Source organism: Pan troglodytes, chromosome 22 (genome assembly GCF_028858775.2).
Source record: "Pan troglodytes isolate AG18354 chromosome 22, NHGRI_mPanTro3-v2.0_pri, whole genome shotgun sequence".
Classification (NCBI taxonomy): Eukaryota; Metazoa; Chordata; class Mammalia; order Primates; family Hominidae; genus Pan; species Pan troglodytes.
This window is the reverse complement of record NC_072420.2, coordinates 10,665,269-10,688,297: the sequence shown is the minus strand read 5'-3', so window position 1 is coordinate 10,688,297 and position 23,029 is coordinate 10,665,269. Positions and strand designations below refer to the sequence as shown.

Below are 23,029 nucleotides of genomic sequence, written 5' to 3'. Positions count from 1 at the left end.
ATAATGTATATGGTTGTATTACATTCATTTATCCATCAAGACTAACTTTGAGCTACTATGAAATATAATTCAAATCATTCATATAATATCTAATGAATGATTATTATAATACAAAGCACTATACTAGGTTTCATAAGTGATACAAAAACAAGGGCAACCGCCTCAGTAACCAACACATTTGCAGTCTAATAGAGGAAAACAAGCCCTGTTATAAGAATAATTATAGTAAAAGGCTATATAAAATACAATCCATTTTGACACACCCCTTCAACTCTATTTGCTAATTCTCATTTTCACTTTTCAGTTTATTTTTAGATTAAATAGTTATTTTCACAAATCAGTCTGAGGACAGAGTTTTTTGTTTTGTTTTGTTTTGTTTTTGTGAGTCATCAGCACTATGCAATTGCATATACCTGTTGTGTTTGGTCTACAGAGGCTAAACATCATGTAATAGTTTTTATGCATTTTGTTCATAGGTTACTGGGTGCTTTAAGGCAAAACTGAATGAGTTTCCAATAGTCAGTACAAAACTACAAGAAATACAGACACAAAGTGCCTGGGGTTATCCTCAAATGAAGTTAGATTTGAATTGCATTCAATAACCTTTTTTACAATGTGTAGATGCTCAAAGCAAATACAATAGTTTCTCTTTGCCTCTGTGACTTGAGTTCATAGTGTTGTGTTTAAATATAACTTTTGTAATGTCTACTTCACTGAAGAAACTTTTAAAAAATGTGACTTATAATGGTTTTCTGTAACAACCTATGGTGCTTGGTTTGTAAAGTAAAACAGGAACTCAATTTAGTACCTACTGAATAATAACATTTTTTAACTGAGATTCCACTCATAAAGCACCTAAATGTTTAAAGTTAAAGCATATTATATTGACATTAAATTTAAAAAGAATAAACAAGTTAGAGAAGAAATAAAGAAAAAAAAACTTCAGAGAATAAACTGCTTCCAAGTATACAAGTACTAAAGAGGCTACACACTGGTATGCTCATTATAAATAAAAACATTCATTCATGTCATTTTATCACATTACTACATGTTTAAAATAATCTCTTATCATTATAGTAGGCCATCATTTTCCAAATAGCATCAAGAATCCTTATTTTGAAATAGTAATCAGATCATGTAGTTCTCCTGATCAGATCTCTTCACACTCTAGAATAAGATGCATATCTTCATTTTAGCTTTTAGACTTTTTTCTGATCTAGCTCTAGATTATTGTTTGATCTCATTTTTACTATTCTTCTCATTGCTCATTCAATTCAATTTCAAGCATAATTTTTTTTGCTCTTTTTGGAATACACTAGCTTTTTTATTTCATTAGAGCCTGTACACTTCCCTCTTCCTGAAATGTTCTTCCCCAAATTTATGTATAGCTTATTTTCTCTCTTTGTTCAGGGCTCAATGTAATTGTAGATTGTTCTCTACCTTGAATATGTCTTACCCCTCATTTGACTGGTTTTTCTTCATACCAATTATTTGTATTCTAAAATATTTTATATTTTTCTTTTGACTTGTTCATTGAGTTCCTTCCTCTAAAATGTAGCTTCATGAGGGCAGATATTTTGTTAAAATTGTATGCTACTGTATCACTAGAACTGAGAACAATGCCTGAACAGAGTAGCTACTCATGACTCATTGGCTAAAACAAGTTAATGAATGAGAACAGGCAGGTAGAAAGCCAGGAAGGAAAGGAGGATATTATATTAAGTTGAATGAGGGATTAAATGAATATAAATCAGCTGAAAGTAGCATAGGTTATGCAATATGCTTAATAAAGTATGTTTGTCTATTTTCGTTATGTAATCCAAAACCTGGCCAACCACAAAACTTGCTTTTTACTCACTTTCTCTTTCTTCCCTGTTTAGTGCAGCATAAAATTAGTTATTGATTTTATCTCTTAACGCTCCACCTCTATTAGTGAAAGGATCTTCTCTTATCATATTTCCAGTCCAAAGTTCAGTGGAAACTTTTTACACTCTTACAGTCTATTTGAAATCCTTATATCATAAACATACCAGCACTTATCACAGCACTATTCACAGTAGCAAAGATACTGAATCAACCTAAGTGTCCACCAATAGATGATTTGATAAAGAAAATGTGAGATGGTACCATCTCACTCCAGTTAGAATGGAGATCACTAAAAAGTCAGAAAACAACAGATACTGGAGAGAATGTGGAGCAATAGGCATGCTTTTACACTGTTGGTGGGAGTGTAAATTAGTTTAACCATTGTGGAAGACAGTGTGGCGATTCTTCAGGGATCTAGAACTAGAAATACATTTTGACCCAGCAATCCCATTACTGGGTATATACCCAAAGGATTATAAATCATCCTACTCTGAAGACACATGCACACATATGTTTATTGCAGCACTGTTCACAATAGCAAAGACTTGGAACCAACCCAAATGTCCAACAATGATAGACTGGATAAAGAAAATGTGGCACATATACATCATGGAATACTATGCAGCCATAAAAAATGATGAGTTCATGTCCTTTGCAGGGACATGAATGAAATTGGCAAACATCATTCTCAGCAAGCTAACACAAGAACAGAAAACCAAACACTGCATGCTCTCACTCATAAGTGGGAGTTGAACAATGAGAATACATGGACACAAGGAGGGGAACATCACACTCCACAGCCTGTCAGAGGGTGAGGGGCTAGGGGAGGGATAGCATTTAGAGAAAGACCTAATGTAGATGACAGGTTGATGAGTGCAGCAAACCACTATGGCACGTGTATACCTACATAACAAACCTGCAAGTTCTGCACATGTACCCCAGAACTTAAAGTATAATAAAAAAGATTTCCACCTAAAGATAAGAAAATATGATGATATACACAATGGAATACAATTAAGCCTTTAAAAATAATATACTCATGAAACATGTATTTTGGAGCAGTTTGGATGGAACTGGAGGACATTATCTTAGATGAAAGTCAGACACAGAAAGACAGATACTGCGTGTTCTCATTTATAAATGGGAGGTAATCAATGAGTTCACATGGACATAGAGTGTGCAATGATAGAGACTTGGACATGAAGACTTGAAAGAGTTGGGGGAGAGTGAGAGGGGAGTAAATGATAAGAAATTACTTAATGAGTACAAGGTATGCTTTTCAGGTGATGAATATGCTGAACATCCTGACTTCACTATGCAACCTATGGGTGTAACAAAATTACAGTTGCACTCCATAAATTTATAGAAATAAAATAAAATAAATTACGTTTTAATAGAGACACTATCAGAGAAATACACCAAAATGACTGGACTGAATTGGAAATGGAAAAGGTAGAAATCTCATTTTCTCTTCAGAGACTATTGCAAATTTGTATGTATGTAATACACTAATCACATCAGATGCCAGTTTTAAGTACATATTTTCTTCCACTGTGTAGGTTTGTTTCAATACGGAAAAATCTCAGAACATACGTAATCAATACAAAGCCATTCTCAGTAATTTATTTTCATTCCATGCCATGTTACTTAGGTTTACATTTACTACCTTAGAAAACATTATGTACAAAAACTTTTCTTTCTTATAGTGAATTAAATCTCCAACTGCTTTTGTTTCTATTTTAAGAAAGTAAATATTATGACATAAATGTTTGCAATGTTTTTGCTTAAATAAAGTATTTCTAGATTTCTCTTAATTCATAGTTACGTTGATTTCTTTATTGATGTTCAAACACAGACTTTTAAAAATTCATATTTTTTTCAAAATGTGTGACTATTTACTTTCTAGTTCAATTTAAAAAGCATTTACCATAAAAATGGCAGTATCTTTTTGTACAGATGCTACCTCTGAATCAAAGCCTTTCAGCAACTGGCAACAGGAAGCTCTAATGCACTTTATCCCTAATAGTTATAAAATACGCAATCATCTGAAATCACATACTGATTTCCACTTCTTTTCTAACTACGGTTATACGTAAATATTTCACTTTCAAAAATACATCTTTGCCTTTTTATTTAGTTTTTTTTCCTTGGCTTAGAAATAGTTTTTATGAAATATTCAAATATAAAAATAGTCTCTAAAAGCAAAGTATGGTTGTCAGCCAAAACACTTTCCCCTAAGCATTTCATTAGTTATATAAGTGATAAATGTTTTTCTGAATGGGAATTTACCTAAAGTGTTTCAAAATTAGGTGACCATTTGTGCTTTCCAAACCATACAGAACTTTACATTTATTCCTGGGTAAATCACCCATTTCCTTGTTCATCAAGATCAGGTGAAATGATATCCATATGAGATAATTAATTCCTCTGCTATCTATTTTATTATACTTAGTTATCCATCGAAAATAAATATCTACTATAACAAGTAAAATATATAATAGTGTAGAAGACAACAAGAGTATGTGTTTGCAGTATGTGTAATAGAGTTAAATATATCTAAATATAGTATGTCTGTATTAAGGCAATGAACATCAATTTTAGCTAATCACCCTCATTAAAGCAAAGGGTCCTACCATATGAGACATAGTTATCATTGACAGTCTGATAAATCTTGTAGCTGAGGTAACGGACAGGGAAGAGTTCGTGATAGTGAAATTTGTGGAACTAAGATCAAATTACCAAATACGTAGGCATTATTAAACAAATTCTCACCAATTACTTCAAAAATATTGTAACTTCTATTTAATATTTCTTGTTTTTAATCTTAAAAACTCTAAATTGAGTAGAATTTGAAATAGCAGTAAATTTCAGGTTAATGGAAATAAAATCACACTTGTTATTATTGTTCAATTTTTTTATTAAGTCTGAAGAAATATTTAATTGAATATGACATCTAAGAATGATGGACAAAAGCTTTTTAAATTTTCTTTCCACTCCTTTTTCTGAAAGCTTTGATACAAAAATCATTTGACACAAATGATATTTTTTTTTTGTGACAGGATCTTACTATGTTGCCCAGGCTGAAGTGCCGTGTGCTCATGCAATCCTCCCATCTCAGCCTCCTGTGTAGCTGGGACTACAGGCACATGCCGCCATGCCCAGCTAATTTTTGTATCTTTAGTAGAAACAAGGTTTTGCCACATTGCCCAGGCTGGTCTCCAACTCGTGGGCTGAAGCGATCTGCCCACCTTGGCCTCCCAGTGTTCTGGGATTACAGGAGTGAGCCACTGTACCCGGCTGATGCAAATGATTTCTGTTATTAATATCTTGCAGTTATTCTTCCATCAGATAACCATCAATGTCAAAATAAAGATTATTAGTTACTGAAGGACTGAAAAATCAAAAATCAACTTCATGAGATGCTTTACAAACAAGTGTTCTCTTTTAATATTTGACTCAGTAAAAGTTTTTAAGAAAAGTAAGTTTGTGTTTTTATTTGTGTATACTCTCTAGTGCTTAAATGTATCAGGATAGAACTTTTCTAAACTAGGTCAGTCTTTTTTCCATATCTATGGTTGAATACTTCAGTTAAATAAAGCAATGGTAGATAGCAAACTATGTTATAATTGGCATTTTGGGCACTTGTTGCAATTAATTGCCAAAAAAAGCATATCTCACCGCAATTGATCTCTCATTTTTCCACTCTCATTTATTTCCCTTCACTTTCTTCTTGGCTTCTGCAAAAGCATTTGTTTTTCCTTTTTCTTTCTTCTTTAAAAAAATATATTTGAAGAGATTTATTCTAAGCCAAATATGAGTCACCATGGCCAGTGACACAGCACTCAGGAGGTCCTGAGAACATGTGCCCAAGGTGGTTGGGATGCAGCTTGCTTTTATACATTTTAGAGAGGCATGAGACATCAATTAACTACACTTGAGAAATACATCAGTTTGATCCAGAAAGGTGGGACAACTCAAAGCAGAGGGAGTGGGGGTGGGAGGGGTTGGGGGTGGCAGGGGGTTTGGGGGATGGGAGGGTATTGGGGTTTGGGGGTTGGTTCCAGGCTATAGGTGAATTTAAACTTTTTCTGGTTGATAATTGGTTGAGTTTGTTTCAAGACCTGGGATTGATAGAAAGGGAATGTTCAGGTTAAGATAAAAGATTGTGGAGACCAAGGTTGTTTTGAAGTCTTACAGTGGCTGCCCTTAGAGACCATAAATGACAAGTGTTTCCTATTCAGATCTTTAAAAGGTACTAGACTTTTAGTTAATCTCTTTAGAACTGGGAGGGCCATTTTTTCAAATTATAATTTATCTCCTTCATGTCTGTAACAAAGATAGGAATCGCTATAAAGTGTCTTCCCAGTTTCTGCCTAACCACATCCCTTGATTTCCTGGCCCCTGGCTTGGCATATGTTTGGGGTTAGCCTTCTCCCACTGCTAATTTGTATGCCATAAGATGGTTGTTTTGTTCCTCAGTACATTTATGTCAGATATAATTGTTACTGTAGTAAACAACTATTGTGTAAAACAATGATCAGTGAGTGTGAAAGTAAAAAAACAAATCAGAAAATGAAGCAGAATGTAAATAATTGATAAAGACAAGTTCTGAAAAAAGTCAAATTGGATTTAGGAGTCAGACACCTGTAAGAGGTTTATTTGAGGGGCTAAGCGTGCTGGTATTTACACACGTATTACTTCTTGTGTCTCTTCAATTTATTGGTTCATTTCAAAAAACCAAAGCTAAAAATCATAAAATATTCATTATGTAAAAAGAAACAATGTTCAATGAATCCATACATACATACCGAAGACCTTTGTCGGATAGTTGACAAGTATATTTGCATATATGTTTTCCAAGGTAAAAGAAAATTTGTGGCTGGGCACGGCAACTCATGCCTGCAATCCCAGCATTTCAGGAGGCCAAGGCCGGTGGATCAGCTGAAGTCAGCCATCCAAGACCAGCCTGGCCAACACGGTGAAACCCCATCTCTACTAAAAATACAAAAAAAATAGCTGGGCATGGTGGCTGGCACCTGTAATCCCAGCTACTTGGGAGGCCTTGGCAGGAGAATTGCTTGAACCCGGGAGGCAGAGTTTGCAGTAAGCTGAGATCAAGCCACTGCACTACAGCCTGGGCAACAAGAGTGAAACTCTGTCTCAAAAAAAAAAAAAAAAAAAAAAAAAGAGAAAGAAAAAAGAAAATTTGTAGGATATGGATAAGTAATTTATTTTAGAAGAATTTTTTTTTTTGTAGAATGATTTGTGCTAAAGCAATACATCTCTTTCTATCATATACTGATATCTTGAAAACTTTTATAACGTTTCTTGTCACATTCAGTATTTTAGAAGCAGGATTGATTCTAAGTTTTGAGTTTATGGTGCATTTGAATATTAGAGATATTATCTCTTATACATTTCAAAGCTTTGCTGCATTCTAAACTCAGTCCTGCCTTAGCCTTAGTAATGGCAATGAAGTGTGGGGATAGAATGTTCACTATTTTTTTATGTGCTGTTAAAATGTCATACCTCCTGTTCTATCTTGAAGTCTTACAGTTTTGGAATGGTGAGTGGGGGAAACAAGCATAAAACTATTACATAATTCATGTAGTTTTCACTGGGCAACAGTATCTATCCTCTGAATGGTGAAATGGCTACTTTTCATTTATTTATTTTTTTCTTTCCTGGGGTAAAACGCTTGAAAACTGCACCACTGGGAAATTGCAGCTATAGTCCATGTTTCAACATAGTCCATGCTTCTTTGAGTTGGCCACTTACTGTTTACTCTCATCTCCTTAGCTTTAGCAGTAAAGACCTGTAAGATTTCTTCTGTTAGGATCATCTAGCCATTCCAAACATTTCCCTTAGATTTGATTCTTTCAAGACAAATCAACCCAATAAAAATCTCATAAATAACGGTGATCTAGCTACCACATTTGGTGTTCTCATCTGACCAAACCAAATTTTATGTATACATTCAATTCTCAATCCAACCCAGTCTGTTTGCCTAAGCCATTCCAGACAAACTTCCACTTCGAAGGTTTTAAATGCATAAGTCAGATAGCAATCCTTCAGTTGCCCCAGAGGCACATCACGTTCTTTGAATGCTTCAGTATAGTCCTCTTCATTTAGCAATCAGTGAGGCAGTACACTGGCATCATGATCCCTTTTTTTAGGAACTCTGTACAAAATTCCCTTTGAAAATATAAATTTTGGAAATGAGTGATGAGCAAAGGGGTTTCATTAACATTATCACAATCTCTTGATATATCTGCTTGATAATGTAGCACCTATTATTTGGGGCCATTAGGACCTTGGCAGAAATTCTGGTAAATGTAAAGAAACCACATTTAACATCCAGTTAATTTAATTTTTGTTTGTTTGTTTGTTTGTTTTGTTTTTGTTTTTGTTTTTGAGACGTTGTCTTACTCTGTCACGTAGGCTAGAGTGCAGTGGTGTGATCTCGACTCACTGCAACCTCCACCTCCACCTTCTGGGTTCAAGCAATTATCTTCCTCAGCCTGGGATTACAGGAACCCACCACCAGGCCCACCTAATTTTGTATTTTTAGTAAAGACGGGGTTTCACCATCTTGGTCAGGCTAGTCTTGAATGCCTGACCTTGTGATCCACCTGCCTCGACCTCCCAAAGTGCTGGAATTACAGGCATGAGCCACCTTGCCTGGCCTCAATATTGTTTTTAATAATTTCTGCTTTACTTGCAGTTAATCCTATCAGGCCGTCTACCATACCCAGTTGTGTCAGCAAGAAGATCTGTACAATGATAAGTAACACATGGCTCCCAGGGCTAACATATCCCTAACACTTATATAAACACTTTTTCAGAAATTTGACAATATTTTATAATTAAACAATATCTTATTTTACAAGAAAAGATATGGTATCACAATACTCTGAGCAAAGAGTTAATTTGCTTCTCAAATTTCCTAGATAATGAAGTAGTCCTAAAATATTTAACTCAGTATTGGTAGTAGTTTCAATTTGAGGAAGTGTTCTGAATAGCCTTTTTAATGCTGATGTCATAAGATTGTGTTACAAACACAGACTTTCATTTAAAGACACTTTATTTTTAATTTTGTTCTAAAAAATAAAATTATATATAAATACACATGTATCCTAAACTATATATGTATAATATACATATATGTATATATATATACACAGAGAGAGAGAGAGAGAAGGAGAGAGAAACAGAGACAAAGAGAGCCATAAATCCTGCATTTGTTGTTGTCAGTGGTGTTTGATAGCATCACTTTGTAACTCAATAGGATGTATCTGCACAAAGCTAAAATTAATTTATTTTTGCCATACAAGGCAAGTGTATCTTGTTGACGTCTATAGAGAAAATAAATCACCCTCTAAAGAACTGTTTATAAATAAATAATTGATATCTGAAAATTCAGAAAAAGTACCACTATCATTTTACTTACCATATTGCATTGAAATTATATGTTTATGCTTCTCTTGCTTCTACCTCTCTGTGAATTCAAGGTTAGAAAAGGAGAAATTTTTATCTTAGCATTCCCAGGACCAATCACAATATCTAATACTTAGAGCATGCAATAAATGTTGGTTGAACTGAAATAAATCTGATATAAAAACAAATAATGCTTTAGGGAAGTGATTTTTCATTTGAGATTATTTTCTCAGAAAAATTAATATGACCAGGTTGTCATCCTATGCAAACATTAGTATGCCTTATTGATTTTTCACTAAGTTATATAGCTTATAAGACTTTTTTATGGGTGTCTCTACCTATAAATTCCAGGCACTAACAAACCTGTAGAAATTCATAAATTTAATGCATTTTATCAAGTTGATTAATACAGCATGAACATTTTTCAACTGGCTTCGCAAATCATTTATTGTTAAATGTTATTCTTATACCTGTATTAGAGAGAAAAAAGCCAGAGGTGGCAAGGTGATATACAGATCAACTGGAAATCCACAAGTTTTGGTTTGGAACTCTTTGGAAAATTGAATAAAGAGTCACACCTTGCTCAAAACTGAATTAGTAAAAGCGATGTACATATCAATAAACAAACTTCTCTAATTAAAAAAAAGCATTAAAAATATAGTCAGCATATATTTTTCTGGAATATAAAATTGAGGAACTAGAATAATTCAACTTCAATAAGTGTAACTAATTCATTTTCTGCAAAATATTACCCAGAGTTTGAGTATTTTTCTATTTATTCTATCAGAAAAAAATGATATACCACTGTACTGGAAATATTCAGAAAAGTTTGTCTATTTTTTAAAATTGTACTTATTATACCTTTATAACCATGAGATAATATATTTATTATTTGAATGAGAATTAAATGTTTATGATTTATACAAAAATGCCTGACACAGACTACTATGCCCACAAAAGTTGAATGGTTGTTTTTAGCTTATATATACCTATACAGGTTAATAGATATATCTTTCTTCTTTTTTCTTTTTTTTTGAGACAGAGTCTCACTCTGCAGCCCAGGTTGGAGTGCAGTGACATGATCTCGGCTCACTGCAAGCTCTGCCTCCCAAGTTCACGCTGTCCTCCTACCTCAGCCTCCTGAATAGCTGGGACTACAGTTGCCCGCCACCACGCCCGTCTTATTTTTTGTATTTTTAGTAGCGATAGGGTTTCACCGTGTTAGCCAGGATGGTCTCAATCTCCTGACATTGTGATCCGCCTGCCTCAGCCTCCCAAAGTGCTGGGATTATAGGCGCGAGCCACCGCACCCGGCCAATATATCTTTACTTCTTATAAGAAATGAGTAACTTTATTAATTCTACCAACAGATAACATTCTTCCTCTCAGAGAGTAATATGCAATCATTTCCTAACCTTATTTTATTGTGCTATATTTTAAATATAATAAACGTGTCAAAAATGTGGTTTCGTACTTCTTATTAATTGATATATTTACCTAATTACACTAAATCTAGAAAATACTATTGTGCTTATTCAAACTTCTCTTCTCTTCTTCAGAGGCAAACCTGTATAATTTCTTTGGTTTGTTTGTTTTAAGACGTAGTCTTACTCTGTTACCCAGGCTAGAGTGCAGTGGTACAATGTGAGGTCACTGCAACCTCCGCCTCCCGGGTTCAAGCGATTCTCCGGCTTCAGCATCCCAAATAACTCGGATTAAACCCTTATAATTTCTATCATGATTGATTAATTTTGTTCATCTTCAAATTCCAATAATTAGAATTCCTACAGGATGTGTGTGTGAGTGCGTATCTGGTTTATTTTCTTTAGCATAAATAAATATTTGAGATTTAGCCAAATATTTGTGTGTATCATTTGTTTATTTTTCCTCATATTTCTGTGTTGCCTATGTATTTGTCAGAGTTTGCTTATTCATTAGTCTGTTAGTGAATATTCAGATTGCTTTCAGAATTAGCTTTTACAAATAAAGGACTTAGGTGCATTCTCAAACAGGTTTTTGTGTAAATATATGCTTTTATTTGTGTTGGATAAATTTCTAGAATTGAAATTGCTGTGCTATAGGGTAGATATATGTTGGCCTTATTGAGAAGCGAATTATTTTTCAAAGCGGTTGTTCCGCTTTTTTTTTTTTTTTTTTTTTTTTTTTTTGAGACACAGTCTCGCGCTGTCGCCCGGGCTGGAGTGCACTGGCGTGATCTGGGCTCACCGCAAGCTCCACTTCTCAGGTTCACGCCATTCTCCTGCCTCAGCTTCCTGATTAGTTGGGACTACAGGCGCCCGCCACCACACCCGGCTAATTTTTTTTTTTTTTTGTATTTTTATTAGAGACGGGGTTTCACCATGTTAGCCAGGATAGTCTCGATCTCATGACCCCGTGATCCGCCCGCCTCGGCCCCCCAAAGTGCTGTGATTACAGGCATGAGCCACCGCACCCAGCCGGTTGTTCTATTTTACACTCTCACAAGAAATAGACACGACTTCTAGTTTCCCCACATATTTGCCAATATTAGTATTATCATTTTAAATGGTAGTCTTTCCAGTTTCAATGCATTTTGGTTGCATTTCCCCTTATCTAATAATATGGAGCATCTTTTCACATTCCTATAAGTCACTTGTATCTCTTGTTTTGTGAAATACCTGTTCAAGATTCTTATAACTATTTAGTGGATCTCAGGAGTACTCTGTGCGTTTTGAACACGCAGTTTTTTTCTCATACATATATGGAATAATTTATCACAGTCTATGGCTTAAAATTATATTTTCTTACATTTTGCAGTTTTATTAGGATACATTTTTAATTAATATCTACAATTTATCAATTTTTACTCTTATGATAGTGCTTTCTCTGTTCAGAAATATTTTTCCTATTATAATAGCTCACAGATATTGTTTAATTTTTTTCTTTTAAAAGCTTTCTGAATTTTGCTTTTTCATTTTTATGCCTACATTAAAAATATTGGATTAGTTTTGTGTATACAAAGGACTGATGCATGTATTTTTTTAATATGAGAATGCATTTATTTCAAAAGCCTTTGTTAAAGACTTACTTTCCCCACTGAATTATCTACATGCCCTTATAAACATTTAATTTACTGCATAGGTGGAGGTCTAATTTTGAACCCTTCTTTATCTTTATTATTTTTGTGTTACGATGCTTTGATACTGCAGCTTTCTTAGATGTCTGAAAATTGGCTCTATTTTTTTCTCAAAATTCTAGGTCCTATGAATTTTCCAAACAAATTTTGGAAACAGCTTGTGAATTTCTCTCAAAATGTTTGCCACAATTTACTACAGAGTTGTAGTAAATAGATATAGAATTCATTGTAGTCAATAAATTACAAACTATAGATTGCATTGATGCTTTTTTTTTTTTTTTTTTGAGACAGAATCTCACCTTGTCACCCAGGTTGGAGTGCAGTGGCACAATCTCGGCTCACTGCAACCTCAGCCTCCCAGATTCAAGCAATTATCCTGCCTCAGCTTCCTGAGTAGCTGGGACTACAGGCCCGTGCCACCATGCCTGGCTAATTTTTTTGTATTTTTTTTTAGTAGAGACAGGGTTTTATCATGTTAGCCAGTATAGTCTTGATCTCCTGACCTTGTGATCTGCCCACCTTGGCCTCCCAAAGTGCTGGGATTACAGGCATGAGCAACCACACCCAGCCCCTACTGCATTGATTCTAAAGATTAACTTCCAGATAATTCACATCAAACAATGTTGCATCTTCAAATCTATGAACATGGTAGATCTTTACATTTATTTAGGTCTTCTGTAATGTTTCTCTACAAGAAATTTTAAAAAGTTTTAGTGTGAAAGATTTTTAAAGGTTTCACTTAAATTATTCTTAACTATTTTTATACCATTAAAATTTTACTTTTAAATGTGTTCTCAATTGTTTATTTCTAGTATTTAGAAATTCCATTAATTTTACATATTGTATTTTGTGTATTGACCTTGCATTCTACACATTCTGCACCATTATTGAATTTGATTCTTATTATTCACAACTTTTTAAATAAATGTATTAGGATTTTCTTCATATACAATATACATATATATGTTCTGTGAATAAAAATATTTTTTCTTTTCACTGTTCAATTTTTATGCTTTTCATTTCTTGACCCCATGCAAGTCCGAAATCCAGAGGGGCAGCCAAATCTTAAAGCTCCAAAATGATCTCCTTTGACTCCATGTCTCACATCCTGATCCTGCAGATGCAAGAGGTGGGTTCCCATGGTATTGGGCAGCTCTGCCCCTGTGGCTTTGCGGGATACAGCCTGCCTTCTGGCTGCTTTTGTGGGCTGGTGTTGAGTGTCTGTGGCTTTCCCAGGCACATGGTGTTGTTGGTGGATCTAACATTCTGAGGTCTGGAGGATGGTGGCCCTCTTCCCACAGGTCCACCAGGCGGTGCCCCAGTAGGGACTCTGTGTGGGGGCTCCCACCCAACATTTCAATTCCTCACTGCCCTAGCAGAGGTTGTCAATGAGGGCCCCATCTCTGCAGCAAACTTTTGCATGGGCATCCAGGTGTTTCCATATATCTTCTGAAATCTAAGCAGAAGTTCCCAAACCTCAATTCTTGATTTCTGTGCATCCACAGGCTCAACACCACGAGAAGCTGCCAAGGCTTGGGGCTTCCACCCTATGAAGCAACAGCTCAAGCTGTACTTTGGTCCCTTTTAGTCACAGCTGGAGTGGCTGGGATGCAGGGCACCAACACCCTACACTGCACACAGCATGGGGACCCTGGGCCCAGCAAAACCATTTTATTCTAGGCCTCTGAGACTGTGATGGGAAGGGCTGCTGTGAAGACTTCTAACATGCCCAGGAGACATTTTCACCATTGTCTTGGGGATTGACATTCAGTTCCTTGTTACTTATGCAAATTTATGCAGCCAGCTTAAATTTCTCCTCAGAAAATGGGTTTTTCTCTTCTATCACATTGTCAGGCTGCAAATTTTCTGAACTTTTATGCTCTGCTTGCCTTGTAAACTGAATGCCTTTAAAAGCACCCAAGTCACTTCTTCAATGCTTTGCTGTTTAGAAATTTCTTCTGTCAGATACCCTAATTCATCTGCCAAGTTCTAAGTTTCACTAATCTTTAGGGCATGGGCAAAATGCTGCCAGTCTCTTTGCTAAAACATAACAAGAGTCAACTTTGCTCTAGTTTCTAACAAGTTCCTCAACTCCATCTGAGACCACATCAGCCTGGATCTCATTGTTCACATCATTATCAGCGTTTTGGTCAAAGCCATTCAAAACGTCTCTAGGAAGTTCCAAACTTTCCTGCATTTTCCTGTCTTCTGCTGAGCCCTTCAAACTGTTCCAACCCCTGCCTGTTACGCAGTTCCAAAATTGCTTCCGCATTTTCAGGTATCTTTTCAGCAGCATCCCACTCTACTGATACCAGTTTACTGTATTAGTCTGTTTTAATGCTGCTGATAGAGACATACCCAAGACTGGGCAATTGACAAAAGAAAAAAGGTTTAATTGGACTTACAGTTTCATGTAGCTGGGGAAGCCTCACAATCATGGTGGAAGGCAAAGAGGAGCAAGTCATATCTTACATGAATGGCAGCAGGCAAAGAGAGCTTGTGCAGGAAAACTCCCCCTTATAATAACCATCAGACCTCATGAGACTTACTCACTATCAGGAAAACAGCACAGGAAAAGCCTACCTCCATGATTCAATTACCTCCCACCAGGTTCCTCCCACAAGGTATGGGAATTCAAGATGAGATTTGGGTGGGGACACAGCCAAACCACATCAATGAAGCTCTCTGTTGTATATGTTAATGCTGATAATGTTTTTTTGTTTTGTTTTTGAGGAGATCTTAGAGACGAAAAAGGGGAAGCTCCATTAAAATTGGTAAAGGAAGAAACATAATATGAAAGGAGGGAAATAATGAGGTAAAAGATGTGGAGACTGCTTTCCAGACAAAGTAAGAATGAACTTCACTTTGGAATAACAAAGCAGTGCTTGCTTGGCAAGGTGAGTCTTAGAATCTGACTAACATCAACAGGGCAGAGTCTCAGGTAATTAACAAAACCAGGAAGGAACAGGGAGCAGCAATGCTGAAACACGAGAAACCAGGTTACTTTGTCCTACTTCATAGTTGTTATTTTCCTAATCATTGGAGATAAGCTATGATTAACAGAAAAACTACCCATGTAAAATATTGTCACCCAACTTCTAAGAAAAACAAGAAAGAGGATACAAAACTTATCAAACAGAATAAGTAATTTCAGAGAATCAGAATTAAGACAAGAAACAAATGTAATTACAGTAAGTGTAATTCATATCTTCAGAGACATGCAAGAAGAGGTTGCATTTTAGAAAATACTGATAATAGCTCTTGGATTAAAAACTCAACAGATGTTCTGAAGAGAACAATAGACATAGTTAAATATAGATCTAGCAAGTTTGAAGTTTAAAAGTTGAATAATTTTCTCTGAATCCAATGGCTAGGATAAAATGAAGAAAGGTAAAGGGAGGTAAAGTGAAGATAAAGAATTGTTGACGTAAAGTTGTTTAAAATGCTAGAAAAAAAAGGAAAGTAAACATAAAGATGGAAATAATTAAAGAACTAATTTAAATATTTTTTAGAACTAGAAATACTGTAGACTTGAGATTTAAAGTTTTTATAGAAGTATGAACTTATATTAATGGAGAAATTCTACTGATAGACATCTCTTGAAGAAGCAATGGGATACTAATGATTAGGACACAATCATAAAGACTTCCAGAGTAGGAGGATAGAAAGGTAATTTTCAATGGAATAAGAAGTAGATAGAAAAGAAAATTTATTCTTAAACATGTAGATGTTGTTAATAACTGGGACAAGACCATCAATGTCTGAAGAAATTCCAAAAATAAAATAATAAAATTAACAAACAGATTTTTAGAATTATATCTGGCAGGAGTTTGGATCAGTCATAGAGTGCAATAGCATACTTGAAAATAAGGACAATATGGCCATTTTAATGATATTGATTCTTCCTATCCATGAGCATAGAATGTTTTTTCATTTGTTTCATCCTCTCTGATATCTTTGGTGTTTTTAGTTCTTACAGAGATCTTTCACCTCACTAGTTAGCTGTATTCCTAGGTATTTGATTCTTTTTGCAGCAATTGTGAATCAGATTGCATTCCTGATTTGGCTCTCCGCTTGACTCTTGTTGGTGTATGGGAATGCGAGTAATTTTTGTATGTTCTTTTTGTATCCTGAGACTCTGCCAAAGGTGTTTTTCATCTTAAGGAGCTTTCGGGCCTTAAGCTTTTGGGCCTATAAAGTTTTCTACATATAGGATCATGTAATCTACAGACAGGGATAGTTTGACGTCCTTTCTTCCTATTTGGGTACCTTTATTTCTTTCTCTTGCCTAACTGTTTTGGCAAGGACTTCCAATACTATGTTGAACAGGAGTGGTGAGAGAGGGCATCCTTGTCTTGTGCACAAAATACACTAAAATAAAATTGCTTAAAACTAGTGATAAAGAAAAATTCTCAAAGCAGCCAATGACAAAAACACGGTTTGCACAGAGGAACAAAAAATGCCAGCAAACAATTTATTGGAAACAAAGAAAATTAGAAGATAATGAAGCAACATCTTTAAAGTACTGGAAGATAAACATTGTCAGCTGGAAATTGTAGACTCAGAGAAACCATCTTTCAAGATGTAGGTGAAATAAAGATTTTGTTCTGGCACTTAGAACCTGAAAGAAATCATCACCATTAAAACAACACTATAAAAAATGTTAAAGAAAATGTTTCAGGCAGAAGTAAAATAATATCAAAAGGAAATTTGGATCTACATAGAAGAATGAAAAGTACTGGAAATGGTATCAACATGGTTAAATATATAAGATCCTTTTATTTCTGTTTGAATTCAATTGATTGTTTAAACAAGGGGTCAGCAAGCTATAGCTTCATGGGTGGACTGCCTGTTTATGTGAACAAATTTTTAGTGAGACACATTCATGCTCATTTGTTTGTGTATTATCAATGGGTGCTATAGAATTACAAAAGCAGAATTAAGTAGTTGTAACAGAGCCTAATGGCACACAAGCCTAAAATATTTAGCTTTTAAGGAAAGCATGTCCAGTTCTGGTGGCTCATGCCTGTAATCCCAGCATTTTGGGAGGCCGAGATGTGCGGATCACGAGGTCAGGAAATTGAGACCATCCTGGGCAACATGATGAAACCCCGTGTCTACTAAAAATACAAACATTAGCTGGGTGTGGTGGCATGTGCCTGTAATCCCAGCTACTCGGGAGGCTGAGGCAGGACAATCGCTTGAACCCGGGAGGCAGAGGTTGCAGTGAGCTGAGATGGCACTACTGCACTGCAGCCTGGTACAAAGCTAGACTCTGTCTCAAAAAAAAAAAAAAAAGAGAGAGAGAGAAGAAAACAACATTATTAACCTCTAATTTAAACAAGAATAATAACAATTTATAATGAGTTTACAACATATATAAAAATAAATTACATGACAATAACAGAACAACAGTTAGGATAAAATAAAGAAAATGTTGTTATTCATGATACTGTATGTAAAGTAGTATATTATAATTTGAAGGTAGAATGTGATGAGTTAAACATGTATACTACAAACTCAAAAGCGACCATTAAAATTAACAATACAGAGAGTTTTAATTCTCAAGTAAAAAAGGAGATAAGATGAAACCGTAAAATATATTTAATTCATAGAAAAGAAGGCAAACAAGAGGGAAAATAAGCAAAAAACAGATGGGATGGTAGGGGAAGCAAAATTTTATTACCATCTTCTTAGTTTTTTTTTCCTCTGCTAAGCCTGAGAATTAAATTGATATAAGACAGATCAACAGGAAAATGCATACAAGTTTATTTAATACATGTATTATGTGGCATGAGAGATTCTTTAAGGAAGGAAGACTCCATGACATAATCACTTATGTTCTGAAGTAGACACAGAGTAGTAAATTGTGAAATATGACAAGACAAAGGAGCTGGAACTAGTGTAGTTAATTGGGTGAAGAGGTGATTAACAGGATAAGGGTTGGTTTAACAAAGTCTGTTTGTACAGGTTTCCCTTGCCTCAACTTCTCATCCTGGGTGATGAGACTGTTACTTTCCTTCTTGTATAAAGAGGGCAACTTTCATGTAGAAATTTTACCTCCTACTTTTAAGAAAAAGGAAAATCAGAGTGCTTTAAAGGAAAATCAGAGTGCTTTTCTTGCATCTGCTATTTTTCAAGTGTCTTTAACTCAAAAAAATCAATATGCCAAAGTGGCACGTTTTGGGGTATCTGGTTCTGAATTCCTTCAGGAAAGATAGAAAGCAAAAGCAAAATAATAGGTTTAAAGCTAAAAATATCCAGGTGCGGTGGCTCACGCCTATAATCCCAGCACTTTGGGAGACTGAGGTGGGCAGATCATGAAGTCAGGAGTTCGAGACCAGCCTGGCCAACATAGTGAAACCTGTCTCTACTAAAAATACAAAAAATTAGCCAGGCATGGTGGTGGGCACCTGTAATGCCAGCTACTCAGAAGGCTGAGGCAGGAGAATGGCTTGAACCCAGGAGGCAGAAGTTGCAGTGAGCCAAGATCATCGCATTGCACTCCAGCCTGGGCAACAGAGCCAGACTCTGTCTCAAAAAAAAAAAAAAAGAAAAAAGAAAAAAATATATATTTGCACACATAACCACATTACATATAAATGGTCTAAATATACCAATTTAAAAGCAGATTGGATCAATAAAACAAGATCTAAGTTATTACCGTCTAGAAGAAATTCAAGAATATCCTAATAAAAGATATCTATGTAAAAACAATAGCTGGCATCATACTTAATGAAGAAAAATCAGTTTATTTCCCCCTATTTCAGGAACAAGATGAGTCCATTAACTCTTAGCACTTTGTTTTAACATTCCACTAGACGTTCTACCAAGTAAAATACACAAAAAACATAAGCAAAAGAATTACAGATGGGAAAGGAAAATGTAGATTGGTTTTATTTATAGATGGCATGTCTATGTAGAAAGTCCACTGAAATCTACAAAAACACTGCTGGCTATAATAAGTGAGTTAGCAACATAAAAAAGAAAAAAAGCAACATATTAAACTAATATTTCCATATACCAGCAATGAACAATAAAAAATTAAAATAAAAGTACTATTAATAATATCATGAAAAATGTAGAAGAATTAGGAATTAATCTATCAAATGATGTGAGTCTGGTACACTAAAACTCAAAACACTGCAGAAAGTTAAAGAAGACTTAAATAAATGGAAAGATGTAATATGAATATGGGTTAGAAAATTCACATGGTAAAATGTGATTATCCCTAAATATAGATTCAATACAATCCCAATTAAAATATTATTAGGCATTGTTTATAGGAATTTACACACTAATTTTAAAACTTCAGTAGAAATGCAAAGAGTCTAAAATAGCCAAAATAATTCTTAAAAATAAGAATATTTTTGAAGGATTAGCACAATCTAATACCAAAGCTTATAAGGCTACAGTAATGAAAATAGTGTGATATTGGCATAAAGATAGACAGAAATGTCATTGGAAGATAATAGAAAATTCAGAAATATATGTACAGAATTTTGGTAAATTGGTGTTCTCCAAAGATACAAAGGTAATTCAGTAAATAAAAGATAGCCCTTCAACAAATTCTGCTGGAACAATTAGATACTCATATGCAAAAAGTAGAACTTTAACACGTAACTCATGATACAAAAATTAATTTAGTACAGATCATATGCCTAAATGTAAAATGTAAAAACAAAGTGAAACAAAAGGAAGAAAAATTACGTATAGGAGAAAATATAGAAAAGTCTTTGACCTCAATACTACTTAGACATGACACAAACACCATGTTTCATCAAAGTAGAAATTGACAACTCCAGTTCATCAAAATGTAAAACATATGTTCCTCAGGAAACACTGTAAAACAAATAGAAATATAAGACACTACTGAGAACAATATTTGCAAAATATATGTCTGGCAAAAAAGTTGTGTCCAGAAAATATAAGAACTCTCAAAACTTGATAATAAATCTAGCAACTCTAATAAAAGTAGGCAAATGACTTAAATGAATACTTCTTCTCTAAAGAACATATGTAGATAGAAAGTAAACACATGGAAAGATCCTCAATATCATTAGTCATTAGGGAATTGATCTGTGTCTGTCAAAAATGGGTTGGGTACAGTTGCTCAAGCCTGTAATCCCAGCACTTTGGAAGGTCAAGGCAGCAGGGTTTCTTGACCCCAGGAGTTAGAGAGCAGCCTGGGCAACATAGTGAGATCCTGTCTCTACAAAAAAGAAAAAGACATGGCATGGTGTCTCTATGTAGCTAGGCATGGTGGCACATGCCTGTAGTACCAGCTACTCGGAAGCTGAGGTGGGAGAATCACTTGAGCCCAGGAGGTGGAGCCTGCAGTGAACTATGGTTGTGCCAATGCACTCCAGCCTGCGTGACAGAGCAAGAACCTATCTCAAAAAAGAAAAAAAGAGGCCAGGCGCAGTGGCTCACACCTGTAATCGCAGCACTCTGGGAGGTCAAGGTGGGTGGATCACCTGAGGTCAAGAGATCGAGACCAGCCTGACCAACATGGTGAAACCCCAGCTCTACTAAAAATACAAAAATTAGCTGGGCATGGTGATGCGCGCCTATATCCCAGCTACTTGGGAGGCTGAGGCAGGAGAACTGTTTGAACCCGGGAGGTGTAGATTGCAGTGAGCCGAGATTGTGCCATTGCACTCCAGCCTGAGCAACAAGAGTGAAACTTCATCTCAAAAAAAAAAAAGAAAGAAAGAAAAAAGAATGGCCAAAGTTAAAAAGGCTGGCCATGCCAAGTGTTGGCAAAACTATAGAGGAAAACCAACATACATGCACTGCTAATGGTAATGGAAATTAGTACAATGACTCTGGAAAAAGGCTTGTCAGTTTTTAAAATATTTTGACGTATGCACCTATCATATGACTGCCAATCAATTTGTAGGGAAATGAAAGTATATGTACATAAAAAACTTGTACCAAAACATTCACAGCACTTTTTTATGGGAGAGAGGGGCTAATAGTGAAGAGCATGTAACAATCAAATATTCATTAACAGATAAATGAATAAGCAAGCTTTGATATATCCATATTTTGAAATACTACAAGCAATAAAAGAAATGAAACTTTCATCCATACTATAAAATAGATTAATCTCAATAAATATGCTAATTAATAGAAGCCAGATCAAAAGAGAACAATATGATATCATTTATATAAAAAAAGGCATTAGAGCCTAGTAGTTAAGAGTGCAGCTTCTGGAAGCAAAATCTTTAGTATGATGTTTTGGCTCATTGTCTGCAGCATTTATTTTATGTGCGCTCTGGAGGTTTTTACAGAAACAATATGCCTCAGTTTACTCATCTATATAATGACTATATTGATAGTCATCTACTTTATAAAATATGGTATTTTATAATGTAATACTTTATTATATATTTGATATATATTTTAAAATGTCTTTATTATATTTTATAAAGTATAAATAATATAAAATAATGTCTATAGTTGTTGACTTATAAAAATAAAGATTAAATGAACAAAAATATGTGAAGCACTAGTTTACTACCTAGAAAATGGTACATTCTAAATATTTTCATGATTGTAATAAATAAATGTATCCTTATAATGTTATTTTATTAATAATAAACAAAAATTTATTTTTAGAATAATGAATATTATAATTATTTTTATTTTTAGAATAATAATAATAATATTATTATTCATTCTTATATACCTTTGAAAAATCATAGGGTAAGATGATTGAAATTCTGTGTATAGCATCTCAGCAGATGAGATCTATAAGAAAGAACCATTGCACCCCCATTTACTTAAATCAGTTATAGTTTAAGTTGTTTGAAAAAAGTCATTTATTGGAATCACCACATGACATCAATCAAGAGCAAAGTGTGTAGAATACTGTCAAGTTTTTCTCCAAGAATTTATTTGTTTTCAATTTGCAACTCACTGAAGCATTGAACATTTTATGAGCTCTACAACTAACAATGCCTGGGAATTTAAATATTTTCCATGGAATATGATTACTTCAAATGAAAAAAAAGGAGCAGATATGATAATGAATAATTTACCATGTGTATATGGTACAAAGTAGAATCTTTAAAAATAAAGACACAAACAGCAACAACCACAAAAACCTCAATTGTTTCTGCTTTTGTTCTATTTTTAATGAACTTAAAATTTTAAGAGAAACTCTTTCTCCTTGTTTTTAACACGTGTAGAGAGAGGTGTGGAATATTATAAAGCTTTTTATCTGACTTGGCCTGAGTCTTAGTAGATGAAGACTCATCGAGTTTAGTAGGCCGAATAGTTTTTTCTAAAAGATATGTGACGCGTTAATCCTTGGAATCTTTGAATATAATGACACATTAAACAGTGAATATTACCTTATATGGCAATGCTTGTGATTAAGTTAAGGACTTTAAGGGAAGGGGCTTATTCTGAAATATACTCACGGGTCTTTAATTCAATGACAAATGTTCTTCTTCTTTTTTTTTTTTTGAGATGGAGTCTTGTTCTTTCGCCCAGGCTGGAGGAGTGCAGTGGTGCGATCTCTGCTCACTGCAACCTCTGCCTCCCGGGTTCAAGCAATTCTCCTGCTTCAGCCTCCTGAGGAGTGGCATTACAAGCGCCTGC

General features: G+C 34.8%; 2 long non-coding RNA genes across 3 annotated transcripts in view; one reads left to right on the top strand and one right to left on the bottom strand.

Annotated features, from left to right (window-relative positions):
- The window catches only part of LOC134809264 (uncharacterized), a 48,437-nt gene extending 25,441 nt beyond the window's left edge, over positions 1 to 22,996 (top strand). The window contains exons 2-4 of one of the 2 annotated variants that reach the window (XR_010154572.1): positions 13,457 to 13,547; positions 15,155 to 15,315; positions 22,898 to 22,996. This is a non-coding gene — a long non-coding RNA (uncharacterized LOC134809264). Of the gene's footprint in view, positions 1 to 13,456; positions 13,548 to 15,151; positions 15,316 to 22,897 lie in introns of both variants that reach the window. The other variant, XR_010154571.1, reaches the window with a different exon arrangement.
- Positions 1 to 23,029, bottom strand: part of LOC134809263 (uncharacterized) — a 46,030-nt gene that overhangs the window by 13,731 nt on the left and 9,270 nt on the right. Inside the window, exon 2 of the long non-coding RNA XR_010154570.1 lies at positions 9,317 to 9,364. This is a non-coding gene — a long non-coding RNA (uncharacterized LOC134809263). The remainder of the gene's footprint in view (positions 1 to 9,316; positions 9,365 to 23,029) is intronic.